Raw genomic sequence first — 17,084 nt, 5'->3', positions numbered from 1 at the left:
GTGGGGTCTCAAGAGCATCTTGACTCTTGAATATTTGTTTTCTCTCAGATGGAGGCTATCTGTGAGTCCTAAATATTCAGACTTATAAATTGGTGAGAAATATAGATGGAAAATTAAACCTGATGTATCTAGTGAGCACACTATTTTCTTAAAATAAGTCTTTCAGAAGACATGTGGTACTCAACTCCATTATGCTATAAACATAGTATTTTAAAGGAATAAAATGAAATAGATGTTTTATCTTTATCATGTTTGGCATTATACTTGAATAGCTTCAGGGTTTTTTTAAAGCTACAAAACTTGGTAGTCAGTTTGGGTATTATTTTCCATTGTTTTTCCCTCTCATCCTTCCTTCTACCTTGTTTTAGAAATATATATATGTGTGTGTGTGTATATATATATATACACACACACACATATATATTAAATATATAAGTACATATATAGTAAATACATGTATATGTAAATATATATATTCTAAAATAACCTTCACCAATATGGCTCATATATAGAAATTGGTATTGCATTGACAGCTTTAGTAGTAATGGTTTTGTTTAAGTATAAGGGCGATGTTTTACAGTTTGGTAAGTGGCACCAAAACATGTGGAATAACTAACATAGAGAATAGTGAGTCGATCAAGCTTGATGATTTAACTGGGGAGCAAAAGTCAAAGACCAGTATTCTCCAGAGGACACCATACGCAATCGCCAGATATTACAGATGTCCTTTATTAAGCAAATATTTATTATGAGAGTTGTATCTATTTTGTCTATTAATGACCAATTATACTATTTTATATAATTAGCTGTCATCCTTTGAAATGAAACCAATATTAGGTATTAGTAAGTCAATGAAAATATTTAAGCTATGCCCAAAGTGTCATAAGTCATGGAAAACTTTGCAGATTCAGTTTTCCAGGGACACCTGTTATTAGCAGTAATATCACAATAGCAGATGCTAGTGATATTTACAAAACGATTATCATAATTGATAATACTGACCAATCACGTGCTACATTAAACACGTTACACACATTGTCTCAATCCCCTAACAAGCCTATTATATTTTCATTTTATTCACAAGGAAAGTAATGTAGTTACATAGTTTACCCAAGGTCACACAATTAGGATAATAAAAATACCTTAAATTATGAGATATGAGAGTACAAACTACTTTAGATTTGCCTTAGAAAAATTTTATGACATTATTCCACTTCTAGATTTAGGGAGATTAAGATTTAGAAAATTTAAATGATCTGTCTAATGTCACTTAATGAGAAGGGCTGGGGTGAATGCAGAGCAGGGCTGGGGATATGCAAAAACACCGCCAGTTCACTCGGGAAAAAAAACCTTTATGGAATGACGGCTGTAAGCTGTTTGTACATCATCATCCCATTTGACCTTCAAAACCACTCCATGAGTTGAACTGGTTAGTTATAAAAATCCCATTTTGCAGGTGAAAAAAATGACACTTTAGAGACTGTGACTTTTCTCAAGTCACAGAGCCGGGGACTCATGTATTCTGCTTTCTAATTTACTGCTTTTCCATTACACGATGAGTCTTCTTTCGGGAATCAGCAAAATGATTTATATGATAATAAATAAGTAAATTAAACATACAATAAAGTGAGTTCTATTATGAATGTGTTGTGATTATGATAAGGAATACAGAAATTGAGAGTCTGGGGAGACCCGGGTAGAATTATAATTATCAATAATTTGTTCCTTGCCTCCTTGGCTTCTCAAATCATGTTACTTTCAGCATTCTTCCATTTCTTAGAATATTTTTCCATTCTGATCTCCTATAGATCTTCTGCATTAGGGATGATCTGGACCCAGTAAAGGATACTTCATATGCTTCATTAATCAATCAATCGATCGATCAATCAATCAATTCTTTTCTTTCAGTTAGTAATTGAGTCGTCTGTGTGACAAGTACAGAGGATATACAGATAAATGAAGTGTGGTCTTGAAAGCTCCACAGTCTCAAAGCGGAGCGGTAGTAAAGCATTGAAGCGGAGTGTTGTTCCATAGGTATAAATGCAGTCTGTACAGCAATAGCACAAGAAAGTGTGTGATCAGCAGTCCAGGGAAGTCAAATGTCTCTTTGAGGACAAGACTCGTGTGAGTTTTTGAGGAGAGCAGCAGCTTGCTTGGTGGTCTGGGGAGGGGTTTGCTCATGAACGGCAACCTTATGTTCTGTGAATCAGCATATGGCAGTTTAGAAGAACTGCAAGTGCTTGGGTTTGTCTTTCTAGAGCATTGGCTGTTTGCCTATATTTGGCAGGAAATGACCCTGTAGGGACCACCGAGTCCTGCGTGTCATGACAGGCACTTTGAATGTCATCTTGTGGACAGGATGGGCATTGAGATGTTTGGAGCTCAGGAAGAAATTTATCTAGTTTACCTTTCAGGAGACTCAGCCTGTAAACACTGTGGATAAGGCATCAGGGAGTGAGAGTAGTGAGATGCATGTCAGGGAGGCTCTTTGGGGGTTGACTTCATCTGCTTGAGCTGCCATAGCAGGATCCCACAGACTTGGCGGCTTAAACAACAGAACTTTATTTTCTCACAGCTCTAGAGGTTGGAAGTACAAGAACAAGGTCTCAGCAAGTTTGGTTTCTCCTGGGACCTCACTCTTTGGCTTACAGGGAGTCTTCTTTCTGTCCTCGCATGGCCTTTTCTCTGTGTGTCAACATCGCCGACTGTCTCTTCTTCTTATAAGGACACCAATCCTATTGAATTAGGGCCCCACCTTTATAACCTCATGTAACCTTAATTACTTCCTTAAAGACCCTAACTCCCAATACAGTCATATTGGAAGTTAGGGTTGAAGCCCTAGCCCCCAATATGACTGTATTTGGAGTTGTGTTTTGGACAGACACAATTCCATGACATTCCTTTCTGTGGACCTTCAAAATTCATGTCCTTCTCATATGCAAAATGCATTCGTCCCATCCCAAACATCCCCAAAATCTTAACTCATTTTAAAATCGACTGTAAGTCCAAAGTGTCACCTAAATCAGGCATGGGTGAGACTTGAGGTATGATTACTCCTGAGGCAAAATTTCTCTCCAGCTGTGAATCTGAGAAACTGGTCAGTTTATGTGCTTCCAAAATACAATGGTAGGACAGGCATAGGATAGATATTTCTGTTGCAAAGTGGAGAAATTGGAAAGAAGAGAAGGGTCATGTGTTCTAAGCAAGTGCAAAATCTAGCAAGGCAAATTTCATTAGATATTAAGGCTTGAGAATAATCCTTTTTGGTTCAGTTCTCTGTTCTCTTGGCCCATTGGGGCAGAAGTGATGCCCTTATGGTCCTCAGAAGTGGCCCTGCTTTTGTGGCTCTGGGTGGCAGCTTTGCACCTGAGGCACTGAGCAGCTGCAGCCTGGCCCACTGAATCCTGGGAGGAGACAGCCTCACCCTTTAAAACTCAGGAGAAAACAGCCTTGCCCCTGGGCATTGGCACTTATAGGATCATTCTTCCCTTTTCTTGGAGGATTAGGCATGTTTGCAGCTGGATAACGCTAATGTCCTGTCCTATAGGATCTCAGAAATCGGAGAGCCTATATTTATTTTGTTCTCTCTCTGTCTCCTTTAGTGTGAACTGGAATATCTTTGCTTGTACAGCGCCATCTCTATTCCTGGCTTCTGCAGAGATGCTTGATTAAATCCGTGGGTACCTCTTTGTGGAGTGACTGCGCAGTCACACACTTGGTGTTCTCTTCACAGCACACATTCTCATTTTTTTGCAGTATAGATATAGGCTGAGAATATTCCATATCTTCAAATTCTGGTTTCTTCTTGCTTAACAATTCCTCCAATGTATCTCATGTCTCACATTTTGCTATAAGCAGTAAAGAGAAACCAGGCCATACTTCTAACACTTTGCTTAGAAATCTCCTCAGCTAAATATCCAAGTTCGTCACTTAATTAACTACTTTGCACAGTACACACTTCAGCCAAAATCTCCACTGCTTTATTACAAGAATCATCTTTCCTCCATCTTCCAACAACGTGTTCCTCATTTCTGTCTGAGATCTCACCAAAATCAACTTTCATGTCCATGTGCCTAACGGTCCCCTCAAGGCAATCTAAGCTTTCTCTAACATGTACCCCCAAACTCTTCCAGCCTCTACTCATTACCAAGTCCAAGGCCACTTCCACTTTTTTGGATATTTGTTACTACAGCACTAAATTTCTTGATACTAATGTCCATATTAGTCAGGGTTCTCCTGAGAAACACAACCCAAGGGAAATGAATGAATTAATTAATAATTATAAAGAATTGTCTCATCTGATTATGGGAGCTAGCTAGTCCCAATCTTCAGTATGGACTGGTAGTCTTAAGGTTCAGGAGAACTGATGGTACAAACGAAGTCCAAAGACAGTCAAGTGGTCTTTTGCTCTATTCAGACCTTCAACAAATTGGATGAAGCCCACCCACATTATGAAGGGCCATCTGCTTTACTCAAAGCTCAATGATTTAAATGTTGGGGCTTCCCTGGTGGCGCAGCGGTTGAGAGTCTGGCTGCCGATGCAGGGGACACGGGTTCGAGCCCTGGTCTGGGAGGATCCCACATGCCGCGGAGCAACTGGGCCCGTGAGCCACAACTACTGAGCCTGCGCGTCCGGAGCCTGTGCTCCGCAACGAGAGGCCACGATAGTGAGAGGCCCGCGCACCGCGATGAAGAGTGGCCCCCGCTCGCCGCAACTGGAGAAAGCCCTCGCACAGAAACGAAGACCCAACACAGCCAAAAATAAATAAATAAATAAATTTAAATGTTAATCTCATCCAAAACACCCTTTGACTTGACATCCCAAATTAACCATCACAGGACGGTATTGATGAAGTGGAGATGGTTAGAGTTTGAACTATAGCAGTGATACGAATCAGGTATCACTGTATCAAGAATCAAGTATCACTGTTAGCTTTCAGGTTAAGGTGACTGAGTAGTTGGTGCTGTGACCAAGTAAATTGTACATGCTTGAAAAAGGAAAAAGTTTAATGAAGAAGATAACAAATTTAGTCTTGAACTTCTTGGGTGGGAGGTGACTGTGGAACTAGAATAGCAGATCTGCCCCAGGGTTAAGGGACAGTGGTGGACACAGAGATGTAGGAGCTCTTAGCTTGTGGGCAGCAGGAGAAGCTATGTGGGCAGAACAAAATTTCACTGAAAATAGAGAATGAGAAAGGATCTAAAGATGGACCCCATCTTTGATGTGTTAGGATTCTATTGGTGGTAGGTGACAGAAACCTACTCGTGTGAACTTAAGAAAAACGACGGGGATTTGGTTTAAGTGTACATGTGTTTCTTGTGGAAGCCCAAGGTTCTAGGTCATCAGTGAACTAGAAACAGTTTTATCGCTTTGTTTGTTCACTTATTTCATTGTTTTAAAGATGAGAGATAATGAAGCTTGTTTCTACCTTGTTAAGAAACTAGTGAAAGGGAAAGATTGAACATAGGTTAAGATAATAAATAATTAATGAGAAAAGATTCATGAGGAGAATAGGTTCTAGACCAGTACTTCTCAAACTTTAATGTACAGGAGAGTTAACCGGGGATCTTGTAGAAAACCCAGATTCTGATTCATTAGGTCAAGAGGGGACATGAGATCCTGCGTTCTAACAAGTGCCCAGGTATTGGTAGTGCTGTTCATCCACAGACTACACCTTGACTCACGAGGGCCAGGGCACAGTTGCAGGATTTTTCAATACGATGTGTACACCACTTTCCCTAAAACATGTAGGGATTTCTCAAAGAATTGTGTTTAAAATCTGATCAAATTTATTTTCAATCTCAGGGTAAATAAGCATCCCAAGATACTTCCAGTTGGAAAATAAATTATTATCTTTTAAAAATACACTTTAATATGAAAATGTTCAGACGTAAGATGAAAACTCATACACCCACCAGGCAATTGTGGTCATTAACAACATTTTACAATCTTGTTTCATCATCCACTGCAGCCCCCCTCACTTTACCTCTGCTGCTGGCGTGTTTTAAAGAAAATCACACGTATCTATCATTTTGTCCATAAAGACTTCAATGTGTATCTCTAACAAATAAAAATTCTAAAAAATAAGCATAGTGCCATGATTACAAGGTCAGAATTTCTAATTGTCTCAAAAATGTATTTTCATAGTTAATTCATTTGAATCAGGATCCCACAAGGTTTTTACATTGCTTTATGTTGACCTATCTCTTAAGCGTGTATAAAATATATGTTACTCCTCTTCCTTTATTTTCAAAGTGGTTTTTGTTGTTGAGTAAACTGGGTTATTTCATTTTCGATAACATTTCCCATATTCTGGACATGCTGATGGCATCTTTGTATGACGTTATTTAATATGCTCTACTATCCCCCCATTTCCTGTAAAATGATAGTGAATTTAGAGATCTGATTCAGTTTGGTTAATTACTTATTGGCTAGAATACTTCATAGATGATGCTGTGTAAATTACTTGGGTCACATCACAAGGCATGGAATTTCTTTTTGTCCCATTTTGATGATGTTAATATTAATTGTGGGTTCAGGTGTTGTCAGCCTCATCTATCCATTATAAAGTCCCTCATTAACTTCTCATGTAATTATTTTAACAGCCATTGATGATTGCAAACTTAGATATATTATTTGAATAGAAGTTTCAAAATGACAATTTTTCCTATTCTGCCATTTCTCTAGTATTTATTAACTGTAATTCTTCTATAGAGAAGAATTTTCTATGATCGAATATTTCATGCCAGGAAGGCAAGATAAATAGATTATTTTTCTACTTATTTAATAATTTTTGGAATAGTTATTGGTACCCTAGCAATTTCTAAATGTGACCACAAAAATGCAGTTAGCAAGATTTAGACTGTGGGAAAATTCTGCAGAATAACATTCCCAGTATCTTCAACTACTAAACTGAAAGAGGTAGAAAAGAAGATAGAGGAAGGGTTAGAACCTATATGTTAAAAGAGACTTAGGTACCTACCTACCAAACTCAATGTATGAGTCTTATTTAGTTCTTATGTAAATAAATTTTAAGTATGACACTTGAAAATCTATTTAATTTGAACGCTGATGAGATAGTTGATGATATTAATGAATTATTGCTAATTTTAGGTTTGATAATAATACTGTGTTTATCTTTAGAGATACGTACTGAAATATTGATGGATGGAATAATGTGGTGTCTGGGATTTTCTTAAAAGTAATGTGAAAGAGGATGTGGTAAACAAGATGACCATGAGCTGATAATTGGGGAAGCTGGCGATGTCTACGTGTGAATCCATTATACTACTCTTTTTGTATATGTATGAAATTTGCCATAATAATAATTTTGAGAGTCTATCCAGGACAGGAAAATTAAAGTAACAGTCAAATTAAAGTCACAGAGTACATTTTCTTTTTCATTTGAGACCCTTAAACATTTGCATATATTACTTTGATATCCAGAAATAGTTCTCATTGTATACTTAATTCTATGTCTGTTTAATTGTTTCGTTCTTTAACCACTTGGCAATACAAGGCCAGAAGCTGTTTTTCGCTTCTGTATTTTCAGCATCTAGCAAATTTTCTGGTACATAGAGAGTTCTCACCAAATGTTTGTTTAATAAATGACTGATGCTTTTAATACCAGCCTCATATGAAACCAGACTTTCAATAGGGAATTTTCCATTTGAAAAACCACATGCCTAGTGTCAAAAACGATAATTAAAACAGCTAAAGCAAAAGAAAATTAGGTAATATCAAAAATTCGAAATTTGAGATCGATTTCAAATTTCTGGAGCAATTGTAACTGTCCCATGTCCTAACATGGAGACATCACAGCTTTATCTGTTTTAACTGTTATCTTTTTCTTTGGGAGCTGTTCATATGAAATTTTATGTTTACAAATTGTGATGGAAAGTGATTGCATTTTATTGTTAAGAAATCGCTGTATTCTTGCAACAATCAGAAGTTGAGAATGAGGACTGATTATTAGTTTCTCTAATGTTAACTTATTCCATATTTGTTCGCTCTGCAATGTGACTCTCAGGGCAGATTGGAACTCTAATTAGGGGTCTGTTTCCCTTTGATGTTGACGGCAACTCTTCTTAGTATTAATGTATATGGACGAGAGAATAGATCTTTAAATAATTTAAAAACAGCTTTGTGTATTATGAATACAGACATATAAAAGATTTAATGATGTGACTTTTACATATTTATACTATGGTGCACATAAACACACACTCCATGTATTGTATATAACTATGTCTTGGGGACTAAATGAAGCTCATAAAATCTTGCCAATAATTATGTTGACAGAGGGAATATCCTTTTTTGTTTATTCATTCATTCCTAGAAATGGCTGAAGCTTCTTTTAACAGTGATCTGCCTGATTTTCAAACCTTAGTCTCTTAAAAGAGAATCCTCGCTTAGATTCCCTAAATTGAGGAACACACGTTTTTACAGCCGTGGCAAATTAAAAGAAAGAGGAGCCTCAGCTTTATGTCTTCACAGGTCAGGCATATGGGAGTATACATTTCTTAGCAAAAACTGTTTCACAATAGTTGACATTTTCTCTTTTTCTGCATGTTTCTTTCATAAATATTGTGAGCTACAGCTGTAATCCTTCTTTGGGCACAAGTGGCCTACAGTGAGATTGTACTGTATTGTATTTATAAGTCGTAAGTGGTGCTTGACATGGCAGTAAGAATAGCTTGTCTGTGACTTCCACGGCGAGGGGCACTGGGGTTTTGTTGGTCAGAGGTGTATTTTTCACTTATTATGACACAGCTTCTGTATTTGAATGGTCCAGTTACATTTAACCTACACACTCTGGCTTTATATATGGATTGCTTAACACATAAATTATATCTTAAAGAAACTTCCAAAAGAAGAAAGGAAATAAAAAATAAAGCTAAGTAGGTTTTCATTCAGGGATCACAGAAACAAAGCTAAGAACAAACTCCTTCTAGGGTTGATTCTATTGATTCAGATGTAAGGCCGGAGCATTTCAGATTTCCTATATGCATAAATAATTTTTTTCTTTTGAAGATCGGGCCCCTGAGAAGCAGCCCTGAAACGGTTGCAGGAAAGCCCCTTTTGAAGGACTCTCAGCACAGGTCAGGGAACAAACAATGCCAAGGGGCAAGGTCTTTGTTATGCAGGAGGCCGTTGGCCATTTCAGAGCAGCTCGGGGTGTCAGAGAACCCAGTTGATGACAGATGGTGTGACTGTCCTTGCAAATTTTTCACCTTAAAATGACAGCCTATGTGGAAATACCCTGTAATCACTGGGGAAAGATACTCTAAAAGCCCCTTGAAAATTACATAAAAGAAAACAGTTTTTATTTCAGGTATAGGTCTGGACCCTTTTGATATTTAAGAAAGCTAGGATGCTTGTAATGAAGAGATAGGAAAGAAGGAAAATGTTTCAGTTCAAAGTTCAGTTCCCCTACACGCAAAGCAATAAACAGCAAAATAAAAAAGAAAAGAAAAGAAAGAAAGAGAAAAGATAATCGATATCCTTTCACATTTTGCCTTTTAAGGACATATATTGTTTGACTTAGCACACACTAAGTCTGTAACCATATACTATGCTCTTTGAATGAAAGACGGGTTCTTTTTTTTTTTTTTTTTTGGTAACTTCAGTTATTGCAGAAACCAGCTGAAATAGAGAAATAGGAAGATTTCCCAGGTATATCCCAGGACAGAAGTAAAATACAAAATTAAGCAAGAAACTGCTTTAAGCAGCTTGCTTTAAAAATTGCTGTCAACATATGATCGGAGGGTTAAAAAACATCATTTTCCTTCCTCCATTTGTTCTTATTGAATCTACGCAAAAAGGTGAGGATGGGAGAATTCTGGAACTTCGGCAAAAATTTTGTATTTCCTTTGCATCTTTTCAATTTTTAATCATGTTGCTTTGTTCAAAATCATTAAGGAGATATTGGTAAAATTCTGAGTGACATTGAGGGGTTTCTAGCTTATATACTCTATAGATTTCTGGTGGCAGTCAGTATTGTAAAATTAAGACATATTAAAAAGGCCTGGTTAATTCTGAATGCAAACATTGTTTTAGGTTGGTTTTAATGAGAAAATCATAGCTGTCATTTCTGCTTCACATTCTTCCTCATGTACTGTAATTTGCTCATATAATGCACTGTGGTCTCAAGGAGCAGAATGAGTTTACAACAAAAGAATCAATAGTTCATTATTTTTTGATTCAATTATTTTTATGTTCCTTTAGTAACCTCATTAAAATTAGAAGTTTGAAAATTAATATTGGGATCAATTCATTAAATTGTTGGTTTATGTTCTTAAATGAGATTTTGCTTTAAGCTTCGTGTAAGAAGAATATTAATTTTCCCTCTGTAACATCGGAGACAGTAGCAGTTATTCAGCGAGGTGCCTTGTGGACAGATCCCAGACTGACCAGCTTTAAAAAGTATGTTCTCCCTTTGTTCGCTGGTCACTTCCCTCCTAAGTCCCCATGATAACTGAAGCCTTCTGTGGTTCACTATTGGAATTGAGTTTCTTGAGATATGGAGTTCAGTTGTATTTTGTAGTTTACGATTTTATTTTTAGGGAAAGGAAACATGGTTGAGTCAACAAGCTAAGTTTGGGGAATTTGCCTTTGGCTGTATTATGAAAACGTAAAGAAAGAGGGGGAAGGAGGAAAGAAGAAGGGAGAGGATGAGAGGAGAGAACAGGAAGAGAAATAGCAGGCTTTCTTATGGATACAGTCAATTCCACTCTAGTGTACTGGCATTCTACATTAGCTGTTCTCGCCCATGGTTTTCTAGTGTGGCCACTTACGATACTAAAATAAGGATAAAATACCATAAAATTATAAGACCATTTCTAAAAATCCTAGAAGTTATCTTCAGAAATAGTTACCTCATCTGTTTTTCCCCTGCACGGAGAACTGTGCTAAGGTGATAGGAAGGCATTGGGCGCTCACAGCTACGCTGCATCTAACCTTCCTGTCTGTAGCTCATTCCTTATTGTATTTGCCGTGGTCTTGTTATCTTTCCATCGTTCTTCAATCTTCTCTATCCAAAAAGTAATGCATTATTCCACATGGCATTAATCCGTTATAATATGTTAAAAATCTCCTCTGAAATTTGCTGAGGTTGAGGTGTGCTATTTAGATGAATTTGACCCTTTTTTTTTTTTTTTTTTTTTGCATGCGGTACCTTTCAGAACCTTTATATGCTGAATAAATTCTGAGTGTCAAAACTGAAGCATAGTATGTGGAAAAATGTCTCAAACTTAGGCCATCGAGGCTTCTTTCTTCCATTCGGGAAACAGCTCACAAGAGTCCTGATCCAGATGGCATTTGGGGGTAAATTCTGTCGGTGTCATAGTGCCCTGAAGTTACACAGCTGGGGTCAGTGGATAAGAGGGGCTTAACACACGGACATACATACACTACCAAATGTCAAACAGATAGCTAGTGGGAAGCAGCCGCATAGCACAGGGAGATCAGCTGGGTGCTTTGTAACCACCTAGAGGGGTGGGAAAAGGAGGGTGGGAGGGAGACGCAAGAGGGAGGAGATATGGGGATGTATGTATACGTATAGCTGATTCACTTTGTTATACAGCAGAAACTAACACACCATTGTAAAGCAATGATACTCCAATAAAGATGTTAAAAAAAAAAAAAAAGAGGGGCTTAACAGAAAGGGGTGGACATAAACCATGTCTGAAAACCCAACTGCCCAGTCCAACTGCTTTCTCCAGAAGAACATCCTGGACACAGAAGGAACACATTTTTTTCAGGTAAGAAGCAACAAATCAGGCACCCATTCACTTAATACCCAGTCACAAGTATGCTCAGCTGTACGATCAGCTAACTCTGTCAGGCTTACTTTACAGAGTTCTGAAGCATGAATTTTGTTTGTAAAAGCACCTGGAAAATGGCAAAGCATAACACCAGCATGAGAAACTATTATCGCTGGATGCAAACATACAGTGAAAAAAAAGCACAGGATCTAACTTCACAAGTATGTGACCCAGTTTTGCAATTATCAAGATGTGTAAACTTGGGCAAACTGTGTGACCTCTATGCGTCTCAATTTCATCATCTATAAAATAGGGATAGTCATGCCTACCTCAAAAGTCACTGAGAAAGTTAAATGAAATAACGTGTTTCAAAGCTAGGATTGTGCAGACAGGAAATACATAATTCTAGTAGGGTTTCTTGCTGAGAGATATTCTTTGGGGTCTGACAACTCCTGAAACACACTGAGAAAATGCTAAATAATGTTCCTTCTTATCCAGGCCTCGAGACTTTAGTGCCACTACATTTATCAAAGAAAACTCAAAGACATAATAGTGCTAGAATGAAGAGGTTAGGTATTGGAAGTAGGGAACTAGATAAAGAAGTAGCATAAATGTGAGTCATCAAAGTAACCTCAACTCTCTATTAACCCACTTTGTGAAATGCTCTGAAAATTACCAAATATTCCTATCTGGGATGATTTTAGCTGTGTGCCATTGTTTGAGAGAGAAGCTCTATTTCATTCCTTCAAAGTTTCCTGTGTTGCTTGTATGATTTCTCCAAAAGACCAAGGAAGAAGAACAACTGCTATTCAAATCAATCACTTAGATATCAGAATGTGATATTATGTATGTCATGCTTTTATATTTAGAGTGGATGATATTTCTTTTCCATAAGCCTGTGGCAAAACACATAATGCACCCTTCATTAGCAATATTTGTTGCCAACTAGAGGGAAAAGGCTTCTTTGCTGTTCCAGATTCACATCTCCCTCCACACGTCCACTGAAATGTACAGGAAGATGTGAACTTGGCCCCAAGCCACAGAAAATGCACATAAGAGAGAAAGTATTCGACCTGTTAACAACACCATAGACGTGCAGATTTTCTTTTATTTTTTCTCGAAGGAGATGTTTTATTTTTTAAGTTAAAAATGTATACATCCAAAAGAGCTGATAAACCATTTTCCCATACCATAAAAAGGGGCAACATAACAGATTGCAGGGTACAGATTCAGAGCCTGTACCCTTGTTCCCTGCCCTGAGAATCCTCTCTTCAATCCTCCCCTGAGGCTTTTCCCTTCTCCTTTTTTTAGATCTTGGCTCAAGTGTCACCACTTCAGAGGCGTTTCCTTGACCATCCTATCTAATCGGCTCCCTGCACCCTGTTCCCCTATAGGCTCTACTTACTGCTTATGTGTTTACTTCCTGATTAATTGTTTATTGTTTGTCTCCCCACTAGGCCTTTTTTTGTTTCCACTGAAAAATTGGTAGATGTTCTACCAATAGTTGAGTAAAAATGTGTACAGATTTAGACTAATAGCTTTTTTGTGTTTTTTGCAATATGATAATAATTATTGAATATATTATCTGTATTACGTATTATGTGTCAGATATCATTCTGAGCCCTTTGTCGGTACAATTTTATTTAATCCTAACAACAATACTATGAGGTTGATACCACTGTCATCCCCATTTTAAAGCTGCATTTATTCAATAAGGATAAAGAACTCTAGAAGGTCAAAATCATTGAGTAATGATTTTCCCACTCAGTGTAGTGTAATCTTGGAAAGTAACTTAATTTTATTGAATGTTGGTTTCCTCATCTGTTAGAGTGGGATAATACCTCCCGCTTGGAGCTTCTGGAACATTGACTAGACAAGGGCATAAGACTGCATTTTCAGGGACAAATAGCTGTACAACAAAATGAGAATATTCTTTCTATGTCTTTATTCCTCTATTTTTCACCCAGTTCTCCTCAGTGATGTCAGTGGAATTTGCTTAGTCTCCAGACAGCTCAAGGCTGGTTACAATCCTGTTGTAAAATCTTACTCAGATGGTAGGTCAGATTCAGCTAAGTCAGATATTTCCAAATATAAAGCACTCCACGCTCCGAGTGAGTCCTGCCCTGGAGTTGATTATTCGTATGAAAAATGTGGGTTAAGCAAGGAGGAAGGCCCCCAGTAGGTGGGGATTTCCCTGAAAATAGAACTTCCAGATTCTGTGCGTGGCAGGTATCCATGAACTAGTAGACACATGTAAGGGCCAGCAAGGCATCAGGAGAAGGTGCTTAGAGCCACTTGCCTCTGACTCTGATTCCCTAATATAAGTCTTTACAAGATTATATATTTAAATTGTGGCTACAAATTTAGCACCTGAGCCATATTGCTGAACTCCAGTATAAAACTCAAATTGTGAACCATTGGAACCAAGTTGATGATAAAAGTCCATATAGCTAAATATATTTATATGTGTGGGTATATATGTAATATATATGTATGATATTGTATATGTATGTATGTATATAAATGCTTGTACATATAAGCTTTACAAATACATATTTAGAAAAAAGTACAAAGAAAAGTACAGGCAATCTTGCTCAGGATCATAAGGTCAGTTTGTAGCAGACGTGGGATTGTAATTCATGTCTATCTGACTCTAATGCTTGTTCTATATTAGCAGATGACCATTTGTGGTTAACAGTTATACATACACATAGGGTAATAGTCATTCTTTTTTTAAACACTTAACTAATTGTCATTAGCCATGCTGTATGTCTCATATAAGCCTCTTAATTGGTCTACAATATAGGTGTTTTTAGACTCACTTTACAAAGCGAAAAAGTGACTTCAAAAAGTTTATCCAAGGTTGCGTCACTGTTAAAATCACAGTCTCAAGGCCAAACCATGTCTCCCTCACCCACGCCTCACCCAGGCTTTCCTTTTCATTCTTTCCTTTTCACTATGTTGCTGTTCCTAATTTACTAAGTGTACAGTAAAATCAGAACTGAAAACATGTCTTTACTTTCATCATGTCCCCTCCAACATGCTGGAGCTCACATACTTGTACTAATCACTCATGTTGTCTTCTTTCTAACCGCATAAAAGTATTTGATTTATTAATGATATGGTGGGAAAATGTTAAAAGGAAAAGAAGTCCAGAGGTCAAACAGTTTCTATGTAAACTCCACTGCCCCTTCCCTATTTGGCTACTTTATAGTAAATCAAATCCACTTTATATAATGAAGCTTGTCTTTATTATCCCATTATGGCTGCCTTAGCAAGGAAGTAGCGTGTACATTTCAGTTTTAGGTCATTTGTAATTATAAAAAGATATGCAGGAAAGCCATGTACTTCTTGTATGCTTTTAAAATCTTCTCCTTCGGTTGTTCATCACGTTTTTACTGTTTTATAAAGAAAGTGTTAGAAAGCTGTGTTTTTATTGCCCTGATGCCTTTAATAGTACCTACTGTGAAACTAAGCTGGATACCTGATTGATGCCATTCCTACCTGTCTGGGAAGATAACAAGCAAACATCGAGGGGTCTGTTCTCCAGGTGATGTGTGCATGGAACTCCCATTAATGTTAATGGGAATCCTGCAGCTAAGCACGGTGACTGGAGACAAGAGGCTTAGGGTGTGGTAGGTCCATTAATACTTATTTCCTTCATAGCAACTGGTTGGAGTACAAGGGGTAGGCAGTCCTTTTGAAGCTAACAATCCGCCATATTTAAAAAGTGTAAGCTATGTAGATGTGTTGTCAATAAACTCTTTGTAGAAAGTAGACTTACTGTAAATTTTACTATAGAAAAATTTCTTATGAAATGCTTATTTTTTGAATAATGTTTTCATAATTCATCTTCCTCAAAATGACTATAACAATTCTATAAAGAATTGTATAGGGGCTTCCCTGGTGGCGCAGTGGTTGGGAGTCCGCCTGCCGATGCAGGGGACGCGGGTTCGTGCCCCGGTCCGGGAAGATCCCACATGCCACGGAGCAGCTGGGCCCGTGAGCCATGGCCGCTGAGCCTGCGCGTCCGGAGCCTGTGCTCCGCGGCGGGAGAGGCCGCAGCAGTGAGAGACCTGTGTACAGCAAAAAAAAAAAAAAAAAAAAAAAGAATTGTGTAAAGAGTTTTGATCATTGGTGGTTAATTGAAAAACGGATATGAAATTTAAGAGCCAAAAACGACGTAGTTAAAAAGGTTGGTGACATAAACTGATTAAAATCTAGACAAGAGAAGAAAAGTATAATACACAGAAAAGACGAAATTCCATGCTTAGGCAAAGTCGTATTTTTAAATAATTCAGAGATAAGATACATGTATAACTGTATATGTATACATATATATGTGTGTGTGAATCAATCCACTAGTAAAGCAACATATACAAATATAAATTACTTAATTTACTCTGTAGTACTTTCTTAGGTCTAGGCATTATTTTAGACACTCACACTGACAGACTGGGGTCTTCGTCTCATGAAAGTTATAATCTAGGGGGATTATAAAGTAGAAAGGAAGCTTAGAAATAGATATCCAACCTTTATTTTCTGCAGATGGAAACTGACGCTCAGAGAGATGCATTGACTTGGCCATTGACACAAAGCTAGCTGATGAGAGAGCCAGTGTCCAAACACCAATTCAAAAACATCAAAGTGTTAAATAAAAATAACTCCCAACCTTTATTTGCATAATCAGAGAAAATATGTTTTAGAAGTAGAAATTTTATAAGAATGTATCTATAGATATATAGATAGACAGACAGCAGCGGGAGGGTCGATAGCCACGGAGGGAAGGAGGGGAAGGGAGTGTTGGAGGTCAATCTCAAAAGATAGTTTGACGTAAGGCGTTAGATACTCTGTTGAGGAATGTGGGCTCAATCTTAAAAAGGTTGAGGAAGTGTTACAGGTTAAAACAGAGGCAACATGATCAAATTAATATATTTGAAGTGATATTTTGATGGTTGTATGAGATGGAGTGAGTCAAAAGAGTCGGCAGAGTCATCAATTTGGAAATATATGTGATATTTGATGTAGGGATGCTAGAAAAGGTAGAAAATGAGTGAAAACAAATGAATTTTAATTGACAAATATTTGATAGTGGACTTACAGGACTTGAAAAATGGGAGAGTGAGGGAGATTTGAGAAAGCTTTTTGAGAGAGAATGGCATTTCATGAGTTGTCAAAACCCAGGGTATGGGTGAAGTATCTCAGGGAAAGTGAAGAGATTTGAGAACAAGATGCTGAGGATCTCAGCTATTTATCGGACCTACTGAGCAAGGGGAAAGGTCCTGTGGAAATAAAGTAGGAAGAGTTAGTATCTGGAG

The 17,084-nt window shown here is 37.6% G+C and overlaps 1 long non-coding RNA gene across 3 annotated transcripts in view; it reads left to right on the top strand.

Annotated features, from left to right (window-relative positions):
* Window positions 1–17,084, top strand: part of LOC132593708 (uncharacterized) — a 395,759-nt gene that overhangs the window by 190,039 nt on the left and 188,636 nt on the right. The gene's annotated exons all lie outside the window — the stretch shown is intronic.

This window comes from Globicephala melas, chromosome 17, assembly GCF_963455315.2.
Source record: "Globicephala melas chromosome 17, mGloMel1.2, whole genome shotgun sequence".
Classification (NCBI taxonomy): Eukaryota; Metazoa; Chordata; class Mammalia; order Artiodactyla; family Delphinidae; genus Globicephala; species Globicephala melas.
Note: the sequence above shows the minus strand (reverse complement) of the source record. Positions and strands in the feature narration are given on the sequence as shown.